Here is a 7,942-nt window from a genome sequence, read left to right as displayed (position 1 = left end):
GAAACCCCAAGGTCAAAATGGGAAAGACCTCCGAAGGTGGTAGAGAATGAGAGGGCAAAGATCCTGTGGGACTTCCAGATCCAGACTGATAGGATGGTAATGGAGAACCAACCAGACATTGTAGTGGTGGATAAAGAACAGAGGAAAGCCGTTGTGGTGGATGTGGCAGTGCCAAGCGATGGGAACATCAGGAAGAAGGAACATGAGAAACTGGAGAAATACCAGGGACTCAGAGAAGAACTGGAGAAAGCCTGGAAAGTGAAGGTGACAGTGGTGCCTGTGGTAATTGGAGCACTGGGGGCAGTAACCCCCAAGCTGGAGGAGTGGCTACAACAGATACCTGGAAAGACCTCAGACCTCTCAGTCCAGAAAAGAACAGGAACAGCTGAGATACTGCAGGACCCTCAAGCTCCCAGGCCTCTGGTAGAGGACCCCAGCTTGGAGGAGAAACCACCCGCGGAGGGTGAGAGGGGCGTTTTTTTTTTATATATATATGCGTTACAATGAAAATACAAATGAGATAGAGACTCTTGCGTTTACTTTTTTTTTTCTCCAAGCAGAAACTCTTTCTTTTGCTGATGCTTTCAATGGTTTTCTAATCTTTACACAGCGGGGAAAATAAGTATTGAACACGTCAACATTTCTCTCAAAAAACATATTTCTAATCGAGCTATTGACATGAAATGTTCACCAGATGTCGGCATCAACCCAAGTAATGCACACATAGAAAGAAATCCAAACATTTATGTCCATAAATGAAGTTATGTGTAATAAAGTGAAATGGCACAGGGAATAAGTATTGAACACACTTACTGAAATTTATTTACTACTTAGTGCAAAAACCTTTGTTGGTGATTCCAGCCTCAAGACACCTCCTGTATGGAGAAACCAGTGGAATACATTGCTCAGGTGTGATTTTGGCCCATTCATCCACACAAACTGCCTTCAAATCTTCAAGGTTCCGGGGGTCTCTTCTGTGAACCCGGATCTTCAGTTCTTTCCAAAGATTTTCAATTGGATTCAAGTCTGGTGATGGACTGGGCCATTCTAGCAGCTTTCTTTTCTTTTTCTTCAACCAGTTGAGTGTTACCTTGGCTGTGTGCTTGGGATCGTTGTCTTGCTGAAAGATCCACCCTCTTTTCACCTTCAGCAGCCTGGCAGATGACAGCAGATTCTGATCAAGAATGTCTTGATACTTTTCTCCAGTCATTAGTCCTTCAATGATATGAAGTCTACCAGTACCACATGCTGAAAAACAGCCCCACGCCATGATGCTCCCACCTCCAAACTTGACTGTGGGTATGGTGTTTTGGGGGTGATGTGCGGTGCCATTTGTCCTCCAAACATGTTGTGTCTTATGACATCCGAAGAGTTCAATTTTGGTCTCATCTGACCAGAGTATCTTCTCCCAGAATGTCATGGGTTCATCCAAATGTTGTGTGGCAAACTCCAAACGAGCTTCAACATGCTTCTTCTTCAGAAATGGAGTCTTGCGTGGTGTGCGTGCATGGAGGCCATGGCGGTTGAGTGCATTACTTATTGTTTTCTTTGAAACAACGGTACCTGCTGATTCCAGGTCTTTCTGAAGCTCTCCACGAGTGGTCCTGGGCTGTTGGAGAACCCTTCTGATGATTGTTGTGACTCTTCTGTCTGAAATCTTGCGAGGAGCACCTGGCCGTGGCAGGTTTATGGTAATGCCGTGTTCTTTCCACTTCCGGATGATGGCCCCAATGGTACTCACTGGAACTTTCAGAAGTTTAGAAATGCACCTGTAACCAATGCCTTCAGTGTGTTTTGCAACAATAAGGTTGCGTAGGTCTTTGGACAGCTCTTTGCTTTTACCCATCATGCAATGCTTCTTGTCTAACACCTTGCTGGTGAGAAACCTTTTTAAAAGGCATCAATCAGGACTATACCAGCTGATATTACTTTGCACTAATAGGGGGCAGGTTAACCTTCTGAATACTGACAAACTCCAGCTGCTTTCTTGGCTTGCCAGACCTTTTTACTCCTCCTTTTCTTCATGTGTTCAATACTTATTCCCTGTGCCATTTCACTTTATTACACACAACTTCATTTATGGACATAAATGTTTGGAATTCTTTCTATGTGTCCATTACTTGGGTTGATGCCGACATCTGGTGAAAATTTCGTGTCAATAGCTCGATTAGAAATGTTTTTGAGAGAAATGTTGACGTGTTCAATACTTAATTTCCCCGCTGTACGCCGTCATCAAAATCTCAGACTCCGTCTCACTGAAGTATAGCACTCTCTTTTGTTCTCCATGCGTTTCCATGGTGACTCCAGAAATCAGCGATCCGTTGAGAATGTCTTTATGTACCTGCTGTGCACATGCATTGACCCAGGGTTACCAAGTCCAGCGTAATTAAGCTAACTCATATCTGGTCTTTTGGAACCAACATACCCAGAGTAAGCAAGTTCAGGCGGATTTCAGCCAGAGTTCAGGCTTAAAGTCAGGCTAGTTTAAACATGCTTCCTGGAATACACCCCTGGATAGGAGGAAGGCAAAGACAAGACTTAAATACACTCAGAACAGACAAGACACAGGTGAGAATAATTAGGAGAGATTGGGACCAGGAAGTAAAACTCAAACTAACACAACACAGAACCCTTCAAAATAAAACAGGAAACAGAACTCAAAACATGACAGAACATAAATAGAAGCAGAAACTAAAGGCAAAGAAACTCAAACCATGAGAGAAGTTTGTTAAAGCGTTCAGAATCAGAATCAGAATTCATTTATTGTCATTTGCACAGCTTACACCGACATATGAAATTAGTTCCAGTTCAACCTAAACAAGATCAGACATACAACAGATAAACATCTACAGTTCAGAGTTGGCTGAGACTGCAGCAATAAATGCGCTGCCTTACTAGGATGGGTGTAAATGGGTTACCAATGGGGAGGGTCTGGGTCATTGGTGACAGAAAAAAAAAGTTGACATGTAACCACTTGAGTTTCTACAACCGGTTTTTTAGGGTTCTAAATACAAAACACGTGTCTATTAAAAGCCAGTTCCAACTGAACCGGCTAAACTTGAACCAATCAGAAACTTGGGTTTTGTGTTGACGTTTGGAATTCATATATCAGGTGAACCGAGACACAGCAACGAGCCTGGTGACATCAGCATTTGTTTTCAAATAAAGATAACCACGGCCGCTCTCCTGACCTGATAGAAATCCATGTCCACTATTCAAGAACGCTTGCAATGAACCGAATTGTTTCCGTTTTATGCCCAAATTGCGATATTTGCACCTCCTTGACACCAAGCCTCTTCCAACTGTAGGGGTGGACCCGCCATTTAACAGGGAAAAAAGGGAAACTTATCCAAGAACTTAGGTTTAGCACATTCTTGAATGCGCATCAAATGCCTAGTGTGTACATTGCTTGAGGCTTTAGCAAATATTAGAAACCAAAGACAAATAAAGGAGGGGAAAAAGTTCTGAACAGTCAAACATATTCGTACTTTCATGATTTCCTTTTAAATGAACTAAAAATGGAGCAACCAGCTGCAAAATTGCTTTAAGTTGCAGACAGCATTTGATTTAATATTACTACTGCATTTTAAAAATAAATTTTTATTGACCCATAGTACAAAGCAGTACCCTTTATTAAGTATAGTTGAGTAACAGTATAGGAAGTCTTCTAGACCTTGTACGTGGAATTATACTAACTGAATACTTCTTCGATCTAAATCGGAACATTTTATGTTCACGATGTATACAAAGTATATAAAATGTAAACCTCACGGGTATTGACTCACATTTAAGTACTTTTAATACTTTAAGGATTTCTTTGGTTGAATTTGCTCTAAGGTTTAGTGTAACTTCAGTGTCATTAAAGCTGGCAAACATAAATCACATTATTCTAGAATTTATTATTAATACTATAATATATAAATAATATAATATACTATAATAATATAAATTATATTCGTTGGTCTTTAGACCCTTTTTATTTCTTGTATATTGTTTTCTTCATTTTAGTTTAATTGAACTAATAATTAATAATGAGGAAACAAAAAAATGATTAAAAATACCCCAAAAAGTCCTATTTTTATTTTTTTTAAGTTGGAAAAGCTTTAGTTCGTATGTGTAAATAAAGTCCATTCCACTCTACAAAAAGCTCTTCAATGTGTGAGTTCATTTATTTTTTTTATTATGAGTTCAAGTTTCAAAGTCAGAATTTTCCATGAGCTTTTTTTTCCTCTTTCTCTGAGGCCCTAATCCTCTTCCACACTTATTATATGGCCTGAAGCAGCTCTTCTTCTGACTTAAAGAATGGCAGCAACAGGCATTTATTGCCTCACCAGCTCCCCCTTCAGGTGCAGTGTGGTAGTGTTTGCCTTAGAAACAGTATTCGTGGGCTATAGAGTGACCATTTATGTACATGAAGGGAAATTTTAGTGTTTGACCAGATATGAAAATATTTTACATTTTTACTTATGAAAAACCTCAAAATATAATTTCAGTCGCATAGAGATTACGATTGCTACACAAATAAAGCTGCCTCGCCAACAAAGAGTAAACAGACAGTTAAAGGCGCGGCCCTCTGTGACTGACTGATCAAACATCGCGTAAAACCACAAAATAACCTCACCCAAAACATGTTATTTAAAAAATAAAACGCTAAATGTTTTAATTTATTATTTAGCTAAATGATAAATGACTAATTAAACCATTACAGTAAAACACTTATATCATAAAAATGTAACTTTTCTAACACCACTATAAGTTAATGGTTTTAGTTTTTTCATAAAATCCCAAACTAGTTTGACTGTTCCTTTTAAAAATATACACCCACCCCACACACACACGTATATTTATATATAAATACACACATTTTATAAAACAAAATATTTAACATTATACACAGACCCCCTTTGTTCTTCCTTTCTGATTCCTATTTTATTTTTCATTTGTGATAAATAACAGAAAATGACACTAATAATAAATAGAGAGTACAAAGCTACATTAACCTCAGGGCTGTTCAATCAGGATTAGATTACGGACAAAAAAAAAAAAAATTAATAGAATGAAAACATCAAAAGGTCCAGGATAAAAACACATGAATGCCCTCCTGTGGATAAAACATCCCAGAAGCTCTGAAAACTAAAAAAAAAAAAAAAACACTATTGACCTGGACTCAACTGAAAAAGTACACAGTGAATTAGGACAGTGTGAGAATTGTGTTCTTTGGTTTGTGTTTCAGTGATGCTTTTTAGTTTTCTGGCATCAATGATCTGTTGTCAGGCTTGTTTTTCTTCCTCACCTGGTTTTTGATGATCATCCAGCTGTCTTCATTTCAGTCAATCATCCTCTGTGGATTTTAGTGATCACCTTTCAGGGCATCTGTTTTGTCACCTAGTTTTTCTTTCATTTTTTGAATTATTGTTATTATTTCTTTAAATTAAAGTTGTCATTTTCTGTCATTTAGCCTCATATTTTTGATCCTTCATCACCAGTTCCTGACACAGTGTCATTACATAAAAAGAAATAAAGAGAATCTGTTCAATTCATTAAACACAAATCTATGACTCATACTATATACATAGTTGGCAGTAAAAAAATAATTGATTGGGTTTAAGTGACAGTTCTGCCCACAACTCAGAGGTGAATTTTAAATAAACTTCTACGTTTTGCAAAAACTATGTCCTAGAAACGGCATGATCCTAATTGAAAGACCTGATATGACTTTAAAAACTCTGTTAACCCAGAATAAAAGCTTTCAATCATTCACTTTAACAGCAGAAGCATGTATACCAGCTTTGAAGACATCAAGGACTATCTATAGAATATAGGTAGTCAACATGGCGCGGACCCAGCCCCCCTCCTTATTAATGGGGAGCATGTGGAGAGGGTCCACACCTTCAAGTTCCTCGGCATCAGCATCTCTGCAGACCTTTCCTGGACAGCCAACACCACCGCCATCATCAAGAAGGCTCAGCAGCGTCTGCACTTCCTGAGGGTCCTCAGGAAGAACAACATCAGCACCAACCTGCTGCTGACCTTCTACCATCATCCATCCAGATCTGCTCACATACTAAATAACTGTTTGGTACGGCAGCTGCAGATAAAAAGAGACTGCAGAGAGTCGTAAAGACGGCTCAGAAAATCATTGGGTGCCCTCTCCCCACCCTGACGGACATCTACTCTGTGCGCTGTCTCACTAGGGCCCAGAACATCATTAAGGACAGTTCACACCCCGGCTCAGACCTGTTCAACCTGATGCCCTCTGGGAGGCGCTACAGAGGCATCAGAAGAAAAACAAACAGATTAAAAAACAGCTTCTTTCCAAAAGCAATAATCGTCCTCAATTCCCAAATGCACAGATAAAATCCATATTCCTGTTTACTTTTCTGTCCACAGTGTCAACTCTCTACCTCATTACCACCTCTTGCACTTTTGACATGTTTACACACAGTTTTCATACGCAATTTTGCACAATTATCTCGGCACTCTTCATTACAGTTTACAGTTTATATTTGCACACTTGTATATACTGTTTGTTTGTTGTTTGTTTTTATTGTATTGCAATGTTTTTTACTATATTTCTTCCCTTCCTTGCTGTACTTGCACTGATGGCGATGCTTAAATCTAATTGTACTGTGCACAAAGACAATAAAGCAAATCTAATCTAATCTAATCTAATTACTTTACAGATGAGAAGGGTCAAATTTATGACATCAATGTAGCAAACGGTCTCAATAACTACTTTGTAAACGTGGGTCCAGAGTTGGCAGCGGAAATTCCAAAATGCAAAATTAGCTGGAGGCGGTCGTTGTGGGGGGGGTACTGTCATGGTGGCCTGTCAGACTCCTCCCCCTCCAGCAGCTGCTGCTCATCTCCCTCAGCTGTGACTACTCACCTCATCAAGCCTCTGCTCTTCTTCAGGAGATCCAGCTCCAGCAATCATCGCCAGTCCGTTAACCCTGACGGTGCCTTTGTCTCCTGAAGCTCTACGTCTGGCCCCTTAGTCTCTGCACTAAGTTAACCTTGTCTTGTCCTCTGCACTCAGGTTACCTTATCACGCCACGAGAGTCACCTGAGTTCACCATCTGGAGCAGCTACAGCCTCAGCCTTCTACCGCTGACGTTTCCTGCCACTGAGAGCCACAGCCGCTGTCCTCATCTAGACCACGGCTACGCCACCGAGCGTCCACGCTTATCAAGATCACCACGCCACACCAGGCTTCAAGATCCTGCCCACGAACATTGTCTCGCTCCCGCTCTGGAAATTCTGGATCTGCACTCGAGAGCCACAGCCACGATTACCCACTACACCATCAACAACCGCAAGAAACATTAAGAAAATAAAAACTTCTTCACTCACCTGCCTCTGCCTTCTGGGTTTTCAGCATCTGGGTCTTCCTCCGCGTTCTAGTCATGACAGAACGGACTGGCCAGAACCCCGACCCAGCTGACCCGGAAGGACTCCGTGTGGCAGTCCAACAGCAGGGCATCATGCTCGGACGTCAAGCTGACGCTTTGGGACAGATGGCCTCCGCCCAGCAGGATTTATTTCGACGTCTGGAGAGCATGACACAGACTTTGTTGGAATTAACCCGGCAACGACCCGGTTCCACGGCTCCTGCCTCACCTCCGCTCTCCGACAACCAGACCGCTTCCGCTTCCTCCTCCGCCCCGGAGAATTACCGACTACACCCCGAACCGTTCCATGGTGACGTTGAGGCTTGCGGAGGGTTTTTGCTACAATGTCAGCTCCTTTTCCAACAGGCCCCCCGGTTCTATCACTCTGATCATAGCAAGATCACTCTCATTGTCAATTCCCTGAGGAGTAAAGCGCTACAATTGGCTCAGGCTTTTCTGGCGGCTAATCCCATATCTCATCTCCCGTTTAATCGCTCCATCGACGAATTTCGGTTAGTTTTTGATCAACCTAGGAAACAGGAAGAAGCCAC

At 41.2% G+C, this 7,942-nt stretch overlaps 1 long non-coding RNA gene across 1 annotated transcript; it reads left to right on the top strand.

Annotated features, from left to right (window-relative positions):
• Positions 1-6,920: 6,920 nt before the first annotated feature.
• Positions 6,921-7,357, top strand: LOC111946966. The gene is made up of 2 exons (XR_002872835.1): positions 6,921-6,959; positions 7,040-7,357. It is a non-coding gene; the product is annotated as an uncharacterized LOC111946966 (long non-coding RNA).
• Positions 7,358-7,942: the final 585 nt, after the last annotated feature.

This window comes from Oryzias latipes, chromosome 23 (assembly GCF_002234675.1).
Source record: "Oryzias latipes chromosome 23, ASM223467v1".
Classification (NCBI taxonomy): domain Eukaryota; kingdom Metazoa; phylum Chordata; class Actinopteri; order Beloniformes; family Adrianichthyidae; genus Oryzias; species Oryzias latipes.
Note: the sequence above shows the minus strand (reverse complement) of the source record. Positions and strands in the feature narration are given on the sequence as shown.